Source organism: Cryptomeria japonica, chromosome 5 (assembly GCF_030272615.1).
Source record: "Cryptomeria japonica chromosome 5, Sugi_1.0, whole genome shotgun sequence".
Lineage (NCBI taxonomy): Eukaryota > Viridiplantae > Streptophyta > Pinopsida > Cupressales > Cupressaceae > Cryptomeria > Cryptomeria japonica.
The window spans coordinates 592975030-592996992 of NC_081409.1; the positions used below are offsets into that span (position 1 = coordinate 592975030).

A 21963-nucleotide genomic window follows, 5' to 3' on the forward strand; every position below is an offset into this window, starting at 1 on the left:
ATATTATGAAAATCGTATAATTAATAAGTATTCTACTATTAAGGATGCACAATGACTATTAATTTATTTAAATGTTATTAAAGGGAATGATAACATTTTAAATTTTTTGACAATGATTGCTCTTTAATACAATGAGCTTGTTCATTTGAAAGATCTAATTAGACACCTTAAACACACAATATTTATTATTGAGTGTACTAGCCTATTAAATGTTACTAATAAACTAAGCTTGGGCACTTAATACAAAAATAAGAATGAGTGACTCTTGAGTTTAAAATCTCAAGCATGGAAATGGACTTTATACACCTAGGTGCTTTGTACTGGTTGATAGATGTCCCTCTATCAAGAGCATAATCCATCAATTTATTGAATGTTTCCTCCTCCACTATTCTTATTTGTAGAGGTCCAATGGATTTAGCCATTACCCTACATTTCTAACAGTACCAAATATTCAAGGATTCAATAATGATCTGGTGTTGTAGATATTTCTGCATAGCTTGTATAATCAGTGAGTTTTCTAGCAATAAGCTCCAAATTATGCAAACAATTATCCACCTCACTCTGAATGTCTGCTTCACTAGTGTAATCACAATCAATTGACAATAGAACATTCTTCTTGAACACAAATTTGAATTGAGGAGCTTCATTATGAAATCCTTTGACAAATAATATATCTCCCATTCTATAGCGATACAATCCTGTGCATTGAAAGAATTGTAAATATAACAACTTTCGATAATATTTACAAAATAATTAAAAGAAATAGAAAGAATACAACAAAACATAAAAATCATTGAAGAATAAATATGAAATTAAAATATTGAATAATGTATTTTATTATCTTTGGATTACTTTGTTATAATGTTAATGAGTAAAGATGTGTCAATTTTAAACTAATAAAACATGAAAAAAAAAAACACATTTTGGAATTAAAAGGATCAAGATTCCAATTACAAGGATGATCTCACATTTATGGACATGATGAGATGAGACAAATAGGCTGGATTTCTTCTGGTATGATTCAATTATGTTTAATACACAAAATTAGACATAAATTAATTGAACTGAAATTATATAACATAATCATAAGAATAAACAAAGAGTTAACTAGAAATACCTAAACGTGAATATATTAAAAAAAGAAAACACTAAAGTACACCATTACAATTAATAATTTAAAAAAAAATGCCCAACTCTTAAGTTTTCCAATATTTCCTTTTGGGAAAGGAAAAAGAAAAAAGAAAAACAACCTACCTATATATGTAGTGACCACCAGCTCATACTTTTGGCCAACTTCGACGTCAACAAGATCCACTAGTTCTTGCTACTCTTGCACAGTTAGAGGAAGAAACTCATAATAACAAATGTTGGGGAGAAGTGTGTATGACACATCCTCAGGATTGCACAATGGTTCCAAATTGATCCCAAAAAGGCATTCTGAAGAATTGTAAATATCGGAAACGAAATGAAGTCCACCAGTGTAGTAATTGAGAGAGGGAATTTATTGAGCCATTGTACCGGTCACAATAACATCGATATACTTGGTGTTGGGCCACAAGCGTCTTATGATGCCTTCCCACGTTCCACTGGAACACTCAGTTCTAACCAACTGGGCCAAATCTGGGTCTGCCTGGAGAATCTTGTTAATGGCCTCTCTAACATAAGTGTCCCTTATGTCTTTGCTGAGGATTCCACTTTCAATGTCAATGCAAAATTGTGTCCAATGTCAATGATCTTATTAGTTGGTGTTATGCTTGTTCTTGAAGAATATGATGAAACAATTGTTGATAAGTTGTTCTATGTAGTATGATCTGGATTGGTAATTTCATTGATAAGGGGTTCATGAACAACTTGTGTAGAGGGATTGGGATCACTATGAGAAATGGTAAGTTTGTTTGAGAGGGAATATTGTGAAGAAAATGGAGGATTATGACATGGAGATGAAGGGATGGAGGGACCTTGATCAAGATTTGGAGAAATAATGGGATCTTGTTTAGGACATGAAGGTAAAGGTATGATTTGTTCTTGGTTTGTAAAGGGATTATTAGGGAGGATGGAAGGGATGTCTTGATCTTTCTTAAGAGGTGGATGTTGGATGGGACTTGAAATGACACTTTGTTCTTGAAATGGAAGGGTTTGATTATGAATGGAATAGAAAAGAGTGAGGGGATCATCATAAGATTCTTGGTCAGTGGGATCTTGATCAAAAATTGGGTATGATGGAAGTGGTTGTTCTTGATCTTTATTTGTTTCAGGACTCATTTCTTCTTATTTTGGATCATCATCTTGACACGGGGAAGGAGTTTGGATATTCATGGGAGATTCTTGGAATGTTTCAACCTTTTGACTTGATGAGAAAGGATTTTGAATGAGACTCTCTAAATCATGACTTGGATTGGATTGGTTTTGTGCTATGGATACCCCTTGGGAGGTTGTGTTATTAGATAGAAATGGCATGGATTGGTCTTGTGTGACTTTAGGGGATTATGAAATGGTGGATGGATATGGTTGATTTGGGCTCTGGTTTAGAGGGATTTGATTTTGGTTGAAAGTAGTATGATTTTGGGTGAAAGATGTTTGATTTTGGTTGAATGAATTTTGATTTGGACTTTGGTTGAAGGGGGTTTGATTTTGGTTGAAAGAGGTTTGAATGTTGGGTTGGTGTGAATTTTGATTTGGACTTTGGTTGAATAGGGTTTGGTTTTGGTTGAAAGGGGTTTGAATACTGGGTTGGTGTGAATTTTGATTTGGACTTTGGTTGAATGGGGTTTGATTTTGGTTGAAAGTGGTACTTTGAATGTTGGGTTGGTGTGAATTTTGATTTGGACTTTGGTTGAATGGGGTTTAATTTGGTTGAAAGAGGTACGTTGAATGTTGGGTTGGTGTGAATTTTGATTTGGACTTTGGTTGAATGGGGTTTGATTTTGGTTGAAAGGGGTTTGATTGTTGGGTTGATATGATTGGTATGATTGATATAGTGGGTTGAAAGAAAAAGAAGGTTTACATGACTCTAATGTTGGTTGAACTGAGGTAGGAATGATTTTTTTGAAGAACGAAGATTGGCATGTTTGAATGGTCTCACAAGAAGAAGAAGGTTGGTCTTATATTGATCCCCTCGTGGTCATCACTTCTATCATCATTTTTTCTAACCAACCCCTATGGTTGTCAGGACTAGTCATGCCAGTCACTTATTGTTGCAAAGTTTTGATTTGTTGAGCTAATATTTCTATGGATGGTGATGAAATAGGAATGGAAGGGATGAATCCTCCACCTTCCCTATGAAATGTATAATTCCAATCCATGATGTTTGCTTGTTTGATTTGGACCTAGAATCACAAAATGTAAGATATTTTCTCCATTTCTCTGATTGTGACAATGTTTGATTGAACTTGACCAACTTGTTTGAGTTGAGATTGAGTTTGATTGATCCTTTGATTGTGATTTGGACATTTGGGGTATGAATTTCTAGGATGATTATGAAAATGATGACAAACTAAGAAAGACACGTATATGAAGTTTAGACAAGGATGCATATGAGGATGATAATGAGGACATAAATGAGGACTATGCAACGATTATGAATGATAATGAGGACATAAATGAAGACCTACGCAAGGACTTGGGATGATAATGAGGATGTAATTGCAGACTATGCAAGGACTTCCTATGGTCACAAGTGTGTTTAAGCTTTGAGTTTTGACGTTTCAAAAATGGGCTTTGTTTTTAGTAGTTCCGTGTGTAGGATAAGTTTTGTGTTTTTGCCAAGTCTGAGAACAATTGTTTGGAGGTAGATATAGCTGACTGACCTGGTTTTCAAACAATTTTAGAGAATTCAAAGATACGTAGCATAGGGCTTGAAATAGCCCAAAGGACTGACTCAATACTGGTATGAAACAACGATACATAAAAAAGCACAGAATACAATCTTAGGCTGGAAAGTGGACACCATTCAATGAGGCCCCCACAACAAAATACAAAAACAAGATGGATAGATAGAGAATTTGGCAACATTGGCTCCACTCCATGGCACACACTTCTTGGGCATGCCAGTCTCTCTTACCCCGAAGATCCGAAGATCTTATCATTGAGGGATTTCTGTCTCATAATGTAAGGTACATGAGGGGTATCTATGGGGTACGATCCGCACTCCCAGAATCACTGAATGTAGGATTTTGGGCTACTAAATTGGTTCATAGTATAAGATTTCGAGGGGTCCCGATCCAATGACAGATTCTCAGAGCAAGCCACTTAAGACTTTAGTTGAGCTTATTGGTGCAGGGAAGGCCCCCACATACGTCAAATTCACTCAACACTCTAGCTGTCTGACCAGTATATTTATATAGCGACTCAAAAAACCCACTCGAGAGTATGGTGGGAGAGATGATATCCCCAACGCATCCCAGTTCGAAGTACCTCTGTGGGGTGATGAAATCCCTAGTCAAAGATACCCCTCACTATGTAGAATAAAATTAAATTGGATGTCGTTGTCACCTCCTTCCTTTCTCCAAGGACCTCAAAGGTGGGTGGAAAGTCAGTTAATGCAACACTAGGTCCACCCCAAACACGATAAAAATTCTTTACCTTATGAAAAAATAAATATGATTTAATCTAAAGCAGCCTGATTCATGTTCATTTTATAGCCCAAATTTAGGTGTTGAATACGCATGTGCATGTCCATTTTAAATGCCAAATCGAAATATGAAGGCATACATGTCAATTTTAACCATTTGTTGATTTTAAGAACCAAAAGACAAAGTGTGAGATACATGCATGTCAATTTTAGCCCATGTTTATTTTAAGCACCAAACAACAAAGTGTGAGATTATCCATGCATGCCCATTTTAACTGTTGTTAATTTTAAGCACCAAATGATGAAGTGTTAGATGATGCATGCAAATGATCTAATGCTAATCCGATCCTTTTTGTAAATTCACCACAGGTTGTAAATAGGAGATTAGTAGTAAAATCAAACCAATAGAAAACAAAAACTCAAAATTTGACAGAAGTGAATGCGTGACAATACCTGTACGATTGCGTGATACTGACAACTTGAATGCGTGAACCTAATAAGGCGTATGCATAATTCTGACAGAACGAATGCATGATGATAACAACTCGATTGCGTAATAATAACAGGGCGATTGCGTGATAGACAGGCAGACAACAAAAAATTAAAAACTAAAAAAAAATAAAACTAAACCCGATCAAGAACCTGCAAAACCAATTGTGAGGCCCTAGCCAAATCTCTCATCATCCATTCAATATTGATTATATCATATTTAACTTGATAAGAAAGAACTAAGCTGTTATATCTATCAAAGGCCAGTTGATCTTCTGAATCTTGTATCTTCGTTTCTACTTGGAGAACCCTTTGATAGCGTTTGGCTTCTCTTCTTTATTCTTTCATCCTTCTTGCACCTGAAATCCTGAACTGTACCTTTCTTGCCATAAATTGTTATAATCAAATCATGAAATAGAAGTAATCTATTTCCAGATTAACCCAGTTTTAGACAGAATTAGACAAATCAAATAACAGACAGAATAAAGAATTAAACAACAATTTTCCCTACAAATGCGTGATCTGGAAAGGGCAATTGCGTAACTAGGAAAGGGTGATTGCGTAATCTTGTTAGATCGAATGCGTGACCTCGAGGGGTCGAATGCATGGTGCTATCTATACAATTGCATGACTATGTAAGCTTGATTGTGTGATGGAAAATCTGTTCTCAAAATCCGTGCGAAATATGTAAAAAAAAATGCAAAAAATCTGTACGACCTGCAAAAATTACACAGAGAATAGAGAAGGTAAATTAGCTGTGTTTCATGTCGGGTTTACCAAAATATCGTACGATAAAATTAATCTTATAAACAATTATCAATTAGAAGAAAAGGGAAATTAGGAATCCCTATCTAATTGAATAATCTTAACAAACAGACAATGAAATAACATAATCAAGCAAAATAGGAACTATAAATGAAATCAATTAAAGACTCCCTATTCTGTGACTGTGTATAACTTCCATTTCTCTTCTCTTCTCTGTGGTATGATGGCTCTTAGATATTGCGGTGGTAACCTGCAAGTGACACAAAGATTCAAAGTTCATGATTCAGAGTAATTGTCCAGGATTGAGGAGGAGCAGGATTGAAAATGGAGATAATTGAATGCTCAATTTATAGATTTTTGGATGAGATTGATTGAAAGGTGGAACATAATGATCAAGAGGTGGAACTTAGGTGAGCTCACATGCTGATTGATAGTTGAACTATTGACTTGGATGTGAAATAGAATAGATTGAATAGATTAATTGAGTTAACTGATTGAAAAAAAACTGACTGGAGGAAGAAAAAGAATGATTGGAGGAAATATTAATTGATGACAAAGAAAGCTTAATTTAGAAAAAGCTAACTGAAAGATGGAAATAGAGATTGGAGAGATAAATGATTTAATTAATTAATTAATTTAGCATGTGCTTGCATTTTAATTTAGATTTTCAATTTAATCTTTGCATGAGATTTATTCAAATAATTGAATTTAATTGATTCAATTTAGTATTTGAATATATTTAGAACTTGACTTTGATTTTCAATTTGGTTTTTGAAATCATGCAAATGTATTTGAATTTGGGGATTTGGAAATGGAAGAATTAATTAGTTAATTAAAAGGATATGAAGTTAAATGAAATTAGAATTAGAGGATTTGGAAATGGAAGAATTAATTAGCTAATTAAATAATTTAAAGAAACTATTTAATTATGTAGAAATGGAATTTAATTAAATAATAAAGATTATTTAAATTAAGGGAATTAAATCACAATTAATTAAGTAATAAATATTTAATTAATATTTAGAAGAGGGTTGAATGATTAGATGATTAGAGATAGAAATTGAGAATTAATTTATTTAAATAATAAAGATTATTTAAATTGGAGATTTAATTAATATTTAATTAACATTTAGAAAATGTTTAAAATAATTAAATGATGAAAGAATAAGAAATGGAATAATTAGTAAGATGATGAGAAAATATGAAATTAGAAGAATATGATTAATTAACTTAATTAAAGAATTAAAGAATTATTTAATCAATTAGATGAATAATTAGTACATGATCAATGAGACATTTTTAGGTGTCTACATTTGCCCCTCTTTTAGACAAAGTCGGAATGACATTGTTTCAAAGAAAACAAAAAATTATGCCCCAGTATGCCCCGATGATACTTAGGGTGTAATGCCCCCTCGATAGATTGTTTGTGCATTAAAGACATGAATGATCTTTCGAAAAGAAGAATGTGATATGAAAGATAGAAGAATGGTTAGTTGATTAGAGATAGAGATAGGTGACGTGAAGATGATATTGAGATAGAATATGAGAGAATGAACCTTAGAATGAAATAGAATAATGTTAGATGATAGAAATTGATTTAGAAAGAGATGATGAGAGAAGAATCAACAAACTAGCAATAAGGAAATGAGATGAAAATGAAAATGAAATTGAATGAATCACGAACCTGTGTCACATATTTTATTGCGCAATATATATTCATCACTGAGCCTTATTATTGAACAATGAAGCTTAGCACATCAGGGTATAAGGACCAAGATGTAAATATATCTCATTGAAGAAACAAACACATAGAAGACAAGCAACAAACAAAGAAAAAGATAATGCCCATCATGGCTCCTCTAGTCACTTGTGGACATCCTTGAGTAGCATAGGAACAATATCTGTCACCAAATGATAAAAGATAAAGACTGACCCAGACAAAATTCAGCAGCTATACTGACCTTGTGCCTTCATTCTCAGTTGTTTGATGTGATGGTTGATGATTTCTAATCTCAAAAAGTTGTTGACCCCGTTTAAGACTGACCTGTCTGATTTCGAGTGTATCTTCTTCTGTTTAAGACAAGATAATGATTATTTTGATATGTATATGATATGATTGATAAGACAGTTTGATCATTTGATTGCAGATGTTTGAATGGATAGTCGTATCCTTTATTAACTTCATGCCAAGTGTTTGCTGGACATTTGCTAGGGTATTTGTTTCTCACAAGACATTTTATTGCAAGTTTTTCTGATTGATTAATTTTTTATTTTTAGTTCTTTTCTAAGAGCTTTTTCGATGTTTTTGGATTATGTAGATCGATATTTGAATGTTTTTGGATTGATTTTTTCAGGATCGTATTTGAAGGTTTTTGGTTGATTTTTTTCAGGACGTTATTTGGATGTTTTTGGTATTTTTAGACTTTTCCATGTTTTTTGATTTTGAGTTTTTCAATGTTTTTGGATTTTGTGGATCATTAGAGAGAAATCCAACTTTGGAACCCCTAAATTTCGCTATAGCCTTGTCATTTTCAAAGAAATCCAACCGTGGTAGATTCTCTTGTCCCCAGTCTTTCAAGTGTGGGTATATGAGACAAATTGATTCTAGTTTTAAAGTTGTGACATGAGCGGGTGTTATGCCTGTTTTTATTGATGCACTTGAAGAGGATGATGAAACCAACCAGGTGTTGATCTTATTAGTTGGTGTTATGCTTGTGCTTGAAGAAGATGGTGAAACAATTATTGAAAATTTATTCTGTGTAGTATGATTTGGATTGGTAATTTCATTGATAAGGGGTTCATGAACAACTTGTGTAGAGGGATTGGGATCACTAGGAGAAATGGTAAGTTTGTTTGAGAGGGAATATTGTGAAGAAAATGGAGGATTATGACATGGAGATGAAGGGATGTAGGGACCTTGATCAGGATTTGGAGAAATAATGGGATCTTGTTTAGGACATGAAGGTAAAGGTATGATTTGATCTTGGTTTGTAAAGTGATTATTAGGGAGGATGGAAGGGATGTCTTGATCTTGCTTAGGAGGTGGATGCTGGATGAGACTTGAAATGACACTTTGTTCTTGAGATGGAAGGGTTTGATTATGAATGGAATAGAAAAGAGCGAGAGGATCATCATAAGATTCTTGGTCGGTGGGATCTTGATAAAAAATTGGGTAAGATGGAAGTGGTTGTTCTTGATCTTTATTTGTTTCAAGACTTATTTCTTCTGATTTTGGATCATCATCTTGACACGAGGAAGGAGTTTGGATATTCATGGGAGATTTTTGGAATGTTTCAACCTTTTGGCTTGATGAGAAAGGATTTTGAATGGGACTCTCTAAATCATGACTTGGATTGGATTGGTTTTGTGCTATGGATACCCCTTGGGAGGTTGTGTTATTAGATAGACATGGCATGGATTGGTCTTGTGTGACTTCAAGGGATGATGAAATGGTGGATGGATATGGTTGATTTGAGCTCTAGTTTAGAGGGATTTGATTTTGGTTGAAAGTAGTATGATTTTGGGTGAAAGATGTTTGATTTTGGTTGAATGAATTTTGATTTGGACTTTCATTGAAGGGGATTTGATTTTGGTTGAAAGAGGTTTGAATGTTGGGTTAGTGTGAATTTTGATTTGGACTTTGGTTGAATAGGGTTTGATTTTGGTTGAAAGGGGTTTGAACATTGGGTTGGTGTGAATTTTGATTTAGACTTTGGTTGAATGGGGTTTGATTTTGGTTGAAAGAGGTACTTTGAATGTTGGGTTGGTGTGAATTTTGATTTGGACTTTGGTTGAATGGGGTTTGATTTTGGTTGAAAGAGGTACGTTGAATGTTGGGTTGGTGTGAATTTTGATTTGGACTTTGGTTGAATGGGGTTTGATTTTGGTTGAAAGGGGTTTGATTATTGGATTGATATGATTGGTATGATTGATATAGTGGGTTGAAAGAAAAAGATTGTTGGGTTGATATGATTGGTATGATTGATATAATTCTAAAAAACCGAATGCATGATGATAACAACTTGATTGCATAATAATAACAGGGCGATTGCATGACATACAAACAGACAACAAAAAATTAAAAAATAAAAGAAAACTAAAACCGATCAGAAACCTGCAAAACCAAATGTGAGGCCCTAGCCAAATCTCTCATCATCCATTCAATATTGATTAGATCATATTTAACTTGATAAGAAAGAACTAAACTGTTATATCTATCACAGGCTAGTTGATTTTCTGAATCTTGTATTTTTTATCTTCTTGGAGAACCTTTTGATAGCATTTGGCTTCTCTTCTTTGTTCTTTCGTCCTTCTTGCACCTGAAATCCTGAACTGTACCTTTCTTGCCATAAATTGTTATAATCAAATCATGAAATAGAAGTAATCTGTTTCTAGATTAACCTTATTTTAAACAGAATTAGATATATCAAATAATAGGCAGAATAAAGAATTAAACAATAATTTTCCCTGCGAATGCGTGATTGTGTAACTAGGAAAGGGAGATTGTGTAACCCTGTCAGATCGAATGTGACCCCGAGGGGTCAAATGCATGGTTTTGTCCATGCGATTGCCTGATGATGTAAGTGCGATTGTGTGACGAAAGATCTGTTCTCGAAATCCATGCAAAATTTGTAAAAAAAAAGCAAAAAATCCATACGACCTGCACAAATTACACATAGAACAGAGTGTTAGGTCCAATATGGAAAGCTAATGTACTAAGAGGGGAGGGGTGAATCAGTACTTCAAAACATTTCTTCCACAATATCTTTACTGTTATGCATAAACCGAATAGTGCAGTAACATAATATAAAACTAAAACAAATAGATAACAATCATACATGATTCACTCCATAACACATATATTTTGGTTACGCAGAAACTCTTGGTTAGAGAGAAAAACTGCAGTGGGGATGACACCCACAACTTCACTACTGCAATAATAAAGGGTGCTCGATTAGAGCTACATGTTTAGCTATTTCTGATAGCTTACCTTGTTAGGAGTAACAAGATCTATTAGATCTACCTTGCTAAAAGATTTTACAACACTTCATCTAAATGCTGCACCTGGTTAGAGGCTTTACAATTTATAGACTTGATTAGAGTCTTTACCCTATTAAAGGTTTCTCTTTCATTTTCACAATATTACAATAAAATCATTACAAATATCTGCAACTTTATATCTGAAATGTTATAGCAGATTCTATGTGCTCAAAATAGATTACCTTGCTTATAGCATACCTCGGTAACCCATATAGTAACTCAGTAAACCCTTTTGTTTACTATGTTCTTTGACTGTTCTCTAAAAAACTTCTTGGTGACCTCTGTGTCTTTGTAACAGTCTTCTTACACTCATGCACACACCTTTAACTCTTAACTTTTGCTGTATAAATAGATCTCTTATGATGGTGATCCAATTCATTTCTTCGATCTCACAAACACAATTTATTGAATGAATAATCATGTAAAATATTTCATTGGTTAGATAACCTCAAAATCATACACAATCTTTAAGCGCAATTTCCAATGTGATAACAATTAGATGTGCCTCGATCTTGTAACACATTTTCATATGCATGTCCAGGTTCAATGAATCTGGTAACATGTTTCACTCGGTGTAAATCAACTCGGTGTGTCATCTTTGCTGCTCGGTAGACATGAAATGATACTCGGTAGATAGCTCGGTGTATACTGCATTCTGTGACTGCTTTCTTCTATAACCGACTAGACTGTACATACCGACTGAATATTTCGGTAATAGATAACCGACTAGAGTATATAGTATAACTTTGACATAAAACTAATGGTAATCTGATAAGTAGTAACAATCTCCCCTTTTGACATTAGTTGAGATGTTTGACAAAAACTACTTTCAAAGTTATAACACAAAAATCTATATACTTTGCAAAATGACTGTATTGATAGTATATACAATAGTCAATAAAATAATATATCAGATATACTCCCCTTGTCAATATACTGTACATAACTCTGATTTTGCATGCTTGGCGATCGGTTCTTGTGCTTTTCTTACTGTTCTGTATACTACTCTTTGGATACTCTGTTTACTCTGCTCGATATACTCCCCCTGTATACTATACTCGAATACTATATCATTCTCTCAATACTGTATCAAAACTGTATCACTCCCCAAATATATTGTATTTCTCCCCCAAGACTATCATATTACTCCCCCTTTTTGACAAACATCAAAACTTAATTTCCATCCGAGGGTGGTAACTGGTCAAAAATAGATTTGTACTTGGTCCGGGCATCAGTGAGAGTGACAGAGAGTGCATCCTTTACACTGTCCATTAAAGAATTTTGTGCTTGAATATAAGCCAATAGTGATATTAAGCTATCTAGAGTGCTTCCCTCTTGAGTAGTAGATAGGTATGTGACTCGGTTGATCTGTTCTTGGACTGATGAAAGATGTGGAAGGAATAATGTATGAAGTGTCATTATGTCCATCCTGATCTTGTGTTCTTCATTTCTTAAGTCCAATTGTCGAGCCATGAGCTATTGAAGCTTTGTATAAAAATTCTGAATTGAATTTGGCTCTGTGGTCAACTTGCTTGAGAGATCAGTGATCTCTTTCTCAATGGCCTCTGTTTTATTCTTAATGTCTTTAATGAATAAAGAAAATGTGTAGATTTTCTGAAATAAATAATGAATGTGCTTGAGTTGAGGAGTCAACTCAGCAATAAATATTGCAAGTTTAACTTTGCCAATAGCGATAGCTTTTTGTACCTCTTCTATCATTTTGGCAGTGAGATCTTTGTCTTTCAGCTTGCTCAAATTCTCCGATGCATCTATTCTAGATGTTTCTATCTTTGTTAGGAGTTCATCCAGTTGATTGTGGATGGCCGCATCTGTTGATACTGTAGCTTCAAGTAGCATATCTATTAGGAGTGCTTTTATCTTCTGAAGTACTTTATTTTTCTTTTGAATGGTCATTTGCTTATCTTGTTCGGCCTTTGCTTTGCATAGTTCACCAAAATCAATGAGTGCTTGCCCTTTCAATTTTGATAAATCAACATTGGGCAACACTATTGGTTTTGACAAATCAAGTTTAAAGCTATGCTTCTTCACTTTCTTTTCTTTACCTTTCACCGATGGAATTAAGACAATTTCTTGTGAGGCTTGATTACCCTCGGTAGGTTGCTCGATAGAGGCAACACTTTGATTGGTTCTTTTAGTCTCTGTAGAATCCTTTAGTGTCTCGGTACTTGGTGTCTCAGTTGCAACATTCTCAGTGCCAGAAGGTGCTTGAGATGTCTGATCTTGAGTAGTACCTTCTCCTATTGCAGATTTGTGACCTTCAGTGCCTTGATCTGTATCCTGAAGAGTTTTAGTTGAGACAGGTTGCTTGATCGGTGGATAAGGTTGAACTTGTTCCAAGATGGATTCACTAGATACAAGTTTTGCATACGTAGTGCCTTCTATCATTTCCTATTCTAGGGCCTCTGTAGCCATGACATCTTCATCTATTTGAATGGTGTTAGCAGGGTCTTGTTCGGTAGCATCAGGACCTTGCTCGGTGACATCAAGATCATTCTCGATGACATCAATGATTTCAACTATAGCTTGCTCACCGACATCCTTGATTTTGAATATTTCTTGCCACTTTGCTTTTGTCTCATTTTCTATGTCAATATATAGCCCATTCTGTTAGGGTTTCAAGCAGATCCGAAGCAAATATGAACTAACTATTATATGCAGATTTAAATACAAAAAGATAAAGAAATAAAATAGGACACAGATAACACAGAGATTTAACGTGGTTCACCCAGAATGGGTTACGTCCACCATACACAGCCGTCCAATCTTTCTTATTATCCAACAAAAAATAGTACATCAACCTTCTAATGCCTTAAGCATCCTAGCCACTTATAACATGCATTTTTAGGGCAACAAACAAAGTCAGCCTTTTTAGGGTTTTATTACAATGTCGGTTTTCATCAACGAAAAACGGCAAAATTTTTTTTCTCGAGGGCGGCAACCCTCGCCCGGGGCCCAGCCTGGCCCCGGACCCTGGCAAGGATACGTGCTGAGTGTACAGTACTTTCCTGATCAGTCGCCACATTTCAACACATTCATCATTTTTAAGGCTCTCTGTTTGACAAGAAACTTTGAATTGTAGGTTGTCAGATGTTCCTTTATTTCAGCTACTGACATATCAGGAAAGAGATGGACTAGACTTCTTTCTCTGATTTGTTTCTCTGAGTCCATTGCATACTTCCACCTATTATCAATATGCAAATATAGTTCATTTGGAAGTGACTTAGCTAGTTCCAATGGAGCTAACCAGAACTTTAGAAGTGTGCAGATGACAACTTCTTCAATTTGTCTCTTTTCATCATTGTTCCTGGTTTCATACTTAACATATCTAAATCCTCCAAATCCACCATATTCTTTCAGATTAGCACAAAAATTTTCAACACTATGTACGTTTACCTTCTTGCTCTTGACAATCTAGAATTTTCTTGCATCCTCTGATTCAGTATCACTAGACTCTTTTGCCAAAATGAGTCTTCGAGTAGATTTCTTGTATGTCTTTGTTACTTTGGGAACAGTAACACTCTTTGTCTTCTTACTCAGTGAGGTTGAAGATGCTCTAGTGTTAGGTCACTTTACTAGAGGTGGAGTCAGTGAGACTTTTGATGTGTCCTGTTTCTTTCTCTTTAACACATTACCCTTAGGCAATTTAGTGCTCAGTGTTATAGCTGCCTCTTGGGCTTCAGATTCCTCTTTGATAATGGCAATGGTGCCTTTGATAGGTGTAGAGGAAGAATCTTCTCTGAATTTCTCAGACAATGCCTTAATCATCTTTGTTGCCTTTCTTGTAGCTTTGGGTACTACAATATTCATCTTTACCTTTTCCTTTACTTCTTCATAGGTACCATACCTTAGCTCGGTAGCATGTCTGGGAAATGTAAGAAATGCATCGATTTGTTGTTTTGTGATGTCAAAATCAATCTCGTAACCCATTGGTGACAAAGATTGAGTCCTCGGTTCCACAACATTCACATAACAGTAATTGGTGTCAACTTCAAAACATATATCATTTTTGTATTTCTCTACTAGCTGGGGTGGTATCCTATATCTGTTATGCATTTTCTCTTGAAATTTACTAAAGTAATCATCCATGATATCATTGAAGTTATCTCCTTACTTCTTAATGAATTCATTACTCTGATGGGTGATTGGTTGGTGTAGCTCCCAAACAACTTTACCGACTGATGGAAAGAATTTTTCAAAGTAGAAAAACATGCATACCAGTAGTGATCCAAACTTTAGAGTATTAGCCGAGTTATTCTTCTTCGGCTTCCTGATGGTGTTCATATTTTCAAATAGGTTCTTCAGAAATACCTCACATAGGTAAATTTTCATTCCCTTTTTCACAATTTTGTATGCCAAGTCTACTGCTGCACAGGGAACACTATTTTCCCTTGCCGATTGGAAGAAACAGTAGCCCATTACTCTAATGGCGAATTTTAATTCTTCATCAGTGGCATTATTCAGTTTCAATCCTTTGCAATCAGATTCCACTCCGGTTAAATTGATCAATTCCTTCTGTGATATCATCTTCTGGGCTCGTGCGTGATCATAGATAGGGTAATCGGTAATCAGATGAATGATTTCCTTGGTAATCTTGAATGGTTTCTCTTCTAGCCACATGAAATCATCGTGAACTCTACTCAGAACAAACTTGACCCACTAGGGCTTGAACACACGAGGATAGGTTAGGGCTTCATTTAATCCCTTGACTTTGATGTGCTCATACTTGTTATTCAATATACCATCAGTACATAGCTCCTCATAGGTGTCTCTGATTTCAACATGACCAAGTTCTTCAACACAACATTTGGTGAAGAATCTCACATCTTCGACTAATAACACTCTGTCTGGGATGAGTGAAAAGGCAGTTTTGTCATTGGGTTCAGAAGTGACTTTGGGAGTCAAAGAGTATTTTAGTGAGGGATTCTCTACATTCTTGACAACTATGGGATGTTGGATCTTGGGCGCCATTTGAAGATTTCAGATAAAAAACTAACAAAGAGTCCTTAGGGTTTTAGGATTTCAAACGACAGACGCTTTATACTTAGCAGGTAATGGCAACTAGATTTGCTCGGTAAATCAGCTTAACAATGTGTTGAGATTTGATGTAAATACCTTGAATTTGCTTTGTAGGAGGTTTGATCACCTTTGAATCACTTGCTCCGCTTTCTCGAAAACTTGGTAAGTGTAAATGACCGCGAAAATGCTTTTAGGTACACAAAATACCTTATCGGGCTCCATGCGGGTTAGGTCAAAAACATTAAATGCACTCAGTTCATCTTTAACCAATTTACTCTCCTTTTTTCCATTTTAACCGAGTAACCAAACTTCCTTCATTTACCGACTTGACAGACTTCCTGTATTCACCGACTTGACAGGTTTCCTGTAAAGTGCTTCAAAGACTTTGATAAAATTTTTAACTTACTATTACATCTTAACTATGTAGATTTTGAATTTAGTACATAATAGAATAGGAATTGTTAATATTTTAACCTTTAGATAATATAGTTCCTTCATACTTTTACCGATTAATTTGGAATAGGAGCACCTAACTCGGTAGGTAAGGTGCTTTCTTCATTTGACACAATTTCCTTCTTTTTCCAAATCATCTTTAATTTTTCTTTTATTTCCTCAGTGTCCTTTTTAGGTTGATCTCTATAATCTCCAGCTAAGTGTTCCACTTTGTGACAATGAAAACATGCCATACCAGGATTTCTCCATGATCTTCGGTTGTTCATTCCAAACCTTATAAAGCAGTTAGCACTAATATGTCCATATCTTCCACAACATTCACACCATATCCTTGTATTGTAATCTCATAGTACTATAGAATACTATCAGTAAGGATCTGTGTGAGTTCGATAACCTCTAGCATTTGCTCGGTGTGCATACCACATAAAGTTCTTTTGCTTAAACCAGCACTTCTTGGTACTATGTCCATATCTATTGCAGTTTTTACAAAACCCTTTGAATTTTGCCTTCTGATAATTGTTAATAGACTTTGACCTACATTGATTAGATGTGTGACCATATTTATTGCAATTGTAACAATAACCATTGGACTTAGTGACATTCGGTTGCTTACCTTTTCTGATTTGACATATGTTGGTAGTGTGACCTTGATTTCCATAGTAGTTGCAAATATGATTCTTTCTTTTGATGTTATTCCTGTTTCCAGCTTTCTTTGATGATTCTCCTCTCTCGATAGTATGATTTCCCTTCTCGGTAGAGTCTTTTCCTTTGCAACCGAGTCCTGCATCTTTGTTGGGTTGTCTTGTGTTCAGTTGCTCATCCAACATCTTTGATGCTTCATAACTCTTCTTCAATGTTTCTTTGGATTTCTTCTCTATTTCAAGTTCATCGGTATCATCATTCTTCAAAATTGCTTCATGATGTGCATAACCTAGTTGATCTGATAGGTTTTATTGAATTCCAGTCAACCTTGTGATTTCATCATTCTTATCAAATACTAAGACTTCAAGTTGTTGTTTCTCTCTTTCTAGATCTCTTACTTTATCCTCAGCGATTCTCAATGCATCTAGATTTTCAGTCATCTGTGTGCTAAAATGTTCATGTTCTCTTTTCATTGATTTTAGTTGATCAGCTAGTGCTTTGTTCTTTTCTTTCAATACTCCAATCATTTCTTTAGTTTTTTCAGATACACTATTTTCAGATGATGTCTCAATTTGTTCCACTAACTCTTGAGAGTCCTGCAAATCATCAGATAATCTTCTTCTCACTTTCAGAGATTTTTGTATTTGTCTTTGCATGTCTGCAATCACTTGATTAGCATGATCTAGCTCTTCTTGCAGATACACAATCCTCCGAGATTGTTTATAGCCTTCCATTGATAAGATCTTTCTCTTTAGGCAGTTAAACCCTTTTTCAAGATATGAGCTCTGATACCAATTGTTAAGTCCAATATGGAAAGCTAATGTACTGAGAGGGGAGGGGCGAATCAGTACTTCAAAACATTTCTTCAACAATATCTTTACTGTTATGCATAAACCGAATAGTGCAGTAACATAATATAAAACTAAAACAAATAGATAACAATCATACATGATTCACTCCATAACACATATATTTTGGTTACGCAGAAACTCTTGGTTAGAGAAAAAAACTACGGTGGGGATGGCACCCACAACTTCACTACTACAATAATAAAGGGTGCTCGATTAGAGCTACATGTTTAGCTATTTCTGATAGCTTACCCTGTGAGGAGTAACAAGATCTGTTAGATCCACCTTGCTAAAGGATTTTACAACACTTCATCTAAATGTTGCACCTGGTTAGAGGCTTTACAATTTATAGACTTGATTAGAGTCTTTTACCCTGTTAAAGGTTTCTCTTTCAATTTCACAATATTACAATAAAATCATTACAAATATCTACAAATTTACATTTGAAATGTTATAGCAGATTCTATGTGCTCATAATAGATTACCTTGCTTATAGCATACCTCGATAACCTATATAGTAACTTGGTAAACCCTTCTGTTTACTCTGTTCTTCGACTGTTCTCTAAAAACCTTCTCGATGACCTCGGTGTCTCTGTAACAGTCTTCTTACACTCATGCACACATCTTTAACTCTTAAATCATGCTATATAAATAGATCTCTTATGACAGTGATCCAATTCATTGCTTCGATCTCACAAACACGATTTATTGAATGAATAATCATGTAAAATATTTCATTGGTTAGATAACCTCAAAATCATACACAATCTTTAAGTGCAATTTCCAATGTGATAACGGTTAGATGTGCCTCGATCTTGTAACACATTTTCATATGCATGTCCAGGTTCAATGAATCTGGTAACACGTTTCACTCGGTGTAAATCAACTCGGTGTGTCATCTTTGCTGCTCGGTAGACGTGAAATGATACTTGGTTGACAGCTCGGTGTATACTGCATTCTGTGACTGCTTTCTTTTGTAACCGATTAGACTGTACATACCGACTGAATATTTTGGTAATAGATAACCAACTAGAGTATATAGTATAACTTTGACATAAAACTAATGGCAATATGATAAGTAGTAACACAGAGAAGGTAAATTAGTTGTATTTCACATCAGGTTTACCAAAATGTCATATGATAAAATTCATCTTATAAATAAGTATTAATTAGAAGAAAAGGGAAATCACGAATCTCTATCTAATCAAAAAATCTTAACAAACAAACAATGAAATAACACAATCAAGCAAAATAGGAACTATAAATGAAATCAATTAAAGACTCCCTATTCCGTGACTTTGTATAACTTTCATTTCTCTTCTCTTCTCCGTGGTATGATGGCTCTCAGATATTGCACTGGTAACCTGAAAGTGCAACAAAGATTCAAAGTTCATGATTCAGAGTAATTGTCCAGGATTGAGGAGGAGGAGCAGGATTGAAAATGGAGATTGAATGCTCAATTTATAGATTTTTGGATGAGATTGATTGAAAGGTAGAACATAATGATCAAGAGGTGGAACTCAGGTGAGCTCACACGCTAATTGATAGCTGAACTATTGACTTGGATGTGAAACATAATAGATTGAATAGATTAATTGAGTTAACTGATTGAGAAAAAATTTGACTGAAAGAAGAAAAAAAATGATTGGAGGAAATATTAATTGATGACAAAAAAAGCTTAATTTAGAAAAAGCTAACTGAAAGATAGAAATAGAGATTGGAGAGATAAATGATTTAATTAATCAATTTAGCATGTGCTTGCATTTTAACTTAGATTTTGAATTTAATCTTTGCATGAGATTTATTCAAATAATTGAATTTAAGTGATTCAATTTAGTATTTGAATATATTTAGAACTTGATTTGATTTTCAATTTGGTTTTTAAAATCATGCACATGTATTTGAATTTGGAAGAAATTAGAATTTGAGGATTTGGAAATGGAAGAATTAATTAGTTAATTAAAAGAATATGAAGTTAAATGAAATTAGAATTTGGAGATTTGTAAATGGAAGAATTAATTAGCTAATTAAATAATTTAAAAAAACTATTTAATTATGTAGAAATGAAATTTAATTAAATAATAAAGATTATTTAAATTAAGGGAGTTAAATCATAATTAATTAAATAATAAATATTTAATTAATATTTAGAAGAGGGTTGAATAATTAGATGATTAGAGATAGAAATTGAGAATTAATTTATTTAAATAAGAAAGATTATTTAAGTTGGTGATTTAATTAATATTTAATTAACATTTAAAAAATGATTAAAATGATTAAATGATAAAAGAATAATAAATATAATAATTAGTAAGATGATAAGGAAATATGAAATTAACTTAATTAAAGAATTAAAGAATTATTTAATCAATTAAATGAATAATTAGTACACGATCAATCAATGTATCTACACCAATTACTCTGAAATCATAGAGAAACTCAAAACTTAGAATCAGACTGGCGTGAGGAGAGTGAAGTACAAATTTCTTCTTTTTGAATCATCGGCGATAGTTGGCAGCAGCTTTGGCTGCCGGTCAGATGTCCTGAACTGAACAAAATTCACATTTTTTTAAGAGAAATTGAAGTGTGATTAAAAAGAAGACACCATAGCTATGCAATAGCGTACCTCCTGAGAAATTTCGTCATAGGAGGGGCACAAAGGATGGGAGAAGTGTCTCCATCAGCAATGCGTTGAATGTAAGGTTTGAGATCGTTGTACGTGATGAGGGGCAAAGCCTCCTAAAGTCTCTCGATCGCTGCTTCCATTAAGGCTGTAACTCTGCAAGTATTCTGAGTTAGAATTGGTGATGAGAATAGAAGAGAGGACTTCCCTCTGCACTTTGTCCGCCTTGATAGTCACATTCTCAATAAATTCCAAGGCTTTCCGATCTTGCTCCCTATGCGCTTCGAGCTTTTTCCGACATTTTTTTTGGCAATCTGGTAGTAATAGTTGTATCCCTATTAGAAGCGAATAGATTTGATAAATAATGGGTAGCTTGGGATTAAAGTATTACTTGCTCCGACGATAAATAATTGGATAAAATTCGTCTGAAATCTTTATCCGTGGTCTTTATTTTATCCGTGGAAATTCATTAAATTTAAGTGTTAATGCTTCACGTGGTCTTTATTTTTGCTTATGCGATGGTCTGTCATTGCTTCCAATCAGCAGCAGAGGCGAAGAGTGGAGTGCAGTTCGCGTCTTAAATCACATGCATGATGCGTTGCTGTCAATACGGAGCGAATCTATCAAAGCAGAAATCTACCAGAGTCACCCGTGTCCAATTACCTATTTGTGACAGACTCAGTTATAATGCACTTAACAGTTATGTTCCTGAGCGAACATTGGCAAGTACAAGTTTTTAATCGAGATATTGTTTTGTATCTACATTTTCCATGAGCAATGACAGGGGAAGAGTACTAATAGCTATCATAGTTCTAATAGCCATCATCTTATTGTCATAGTGATCCTCCATAGTTGTCATAGTGAAAACATCATTAATAAATTTGTTTTGTATCAATAGCCAACCATTTTTTGTCATTTTTTTGTTCATAATTGGCCCATTTGTGCACCACTATTGGAACATTTGTGCACCACTATTGGGACATTTGTCCACAAGTACTGGTGATTTTGAGTGGACGGTTACTCGAACATCTTTAGTTAGGTATCAGGGGACACTTTGAAATGTGTACTTTTTGACCTTTGTGCGCATAACTGATTTCATAATGTGCATCGTTACTACCCATAAGCCAAATCCGATGTACCATTTAAGATCTGTGGGTGCACAAAGTTAGCTATGATGGCTATTGGTGCTCTTCCCCTATCATTTTGTTGTTCGTAGTATATGAGAATGAATGAATGCTTTTAATCACGTCCACAAGGCCAAACAGCCTATGGGACCCACATATAGCCAGCGAAGAAAACCTGTATATCCAAAACACAACACCTATATTTCCTTTTCTTTCTACTTCTTGGATCTTCTATTGTGTATCTGGACCAAAAAATATGCAACCCTTATTATCTTCTCTTCTTCGAACAAATCACCCAAGTTGTTCCCTTTTAATGTCTCAATATAATTGATTTGGATGTCCTTGTAAGCTAAGCAATCCATTATGTCTCAA

The 21963-nt window shown here is 34.5% G+C and overlaps 1 pseudogene; it reads right to left on the bottom strand.

Annotated features, from left to right (window-relative positions):
* Nucleotides 1–215: 215 nt before the first annotated feature.
* The window catches only part of LOC131029515 (indole-3-acetic acid-amido synthetase GH3.6-like), a 119704-nt pseudogene continuing 97956 nt past the window's right edge, over nucleotides 216–21963 (bottom strand).